The 904-nt window shown below is 35.8% G+C and overlaps 1 non-coding gene across 1 annotated transcript; it reads left to right on the top strand.

The window, feature by feature from the left end:
- The first annotated feature begins 261 nt into the window (after positions 1 to 261).
- Positions 262 to 337, top strand: trnae-uuc (transfer RNA glutamic acid (anticodon UUC)). Its single transcript has one exon. It is a non-coding gene; the product is annotated as a tRNA-Glu (tRNA).
- The last annotated feature ends 567 nt before the right edge of the window (positions 338 to 904 follow it).

Raw genomic sequence — 904 nt, forward strand, 5'->3', positions numbered from 1 at the left:
ACTATTTTGATGGTGAATTTCCCTTTGAAGTGGAATTGATAGCAGTGTCTCATAGAACCCACATAATGATGAACCCCATGACCTTGAAGCTTCAAGTACATATGTAGAATAATGTTGTGAAGAAAACTTAATCTGTTTAAGTAAATTAAGTTAGTAACTGAAGTTACAGTGTGGTCTGAAATGATTGACACCATTGATAAAGATGAGCAAAAATGACAGTATAAAATAAATCATTCAAATACTGAGCTACAGTATATTGTAGCCTTCCCTGTAGCTCAGTTGGTAGAGCATGGTGTTTTCAACACCAGGGTTGTGGGTTCGATTCCCACGGGGGGCCAGCACAGAAAAAAAATGTATGATATGTATGAAATTGTATGAAATGTATGTATTCACTACTGTAAGTCGCTCTGGAAAAGAGCGTCTGCTAAATGACTAAAATGTAAATGTTGTACGCTCACGTTTTGGGGGGAAATTATATGATTTTATACTAATACAATTGTTCTGAGAAAAATATGTATAGATTTGTTTCTACAAAAAGGTAGGGGTCAAAATTATTGACACTCCTGATTTCAAACCTTTCAATACCTCCCCTTTTGAGAATAACAGCACTGAGCCTTTTTCTAAAATGTTTTATGAGCTGGACAACACATTAGAACATTCTTCTATACAGAATCCTTTGAGATCCTTGATATCCTTTGTCTGTGCTTATACACTGCCATCTTCAATTAAAACCATGTGTTTTCAATGGGTTGGAAGTCCAGAGACTGAGATGGCCATTACAAAATGTTGATTTTGTGGCCAATTAACCATTTCTTTGTGTATTTTGATGTGTGCTTGAGGTTATTGTCTCGACTAAGTTTCAACTTCCTAGCAGAAGCAACCAAGTTTTGGGCTAAAATGTCCT

This window comes from Salmo trutta, chromosome 6 (genome assembly GCF_901001165.1).
Source record: "Salmo trutta chromosome 6, fSalTru1.1, whole genome shotgun sequence".
NCBI lineage: Eukaryota > Metazoa > Chordata > Actinopteri > Salmoniformes > Salmonidae > Salmo > Salmo trutta.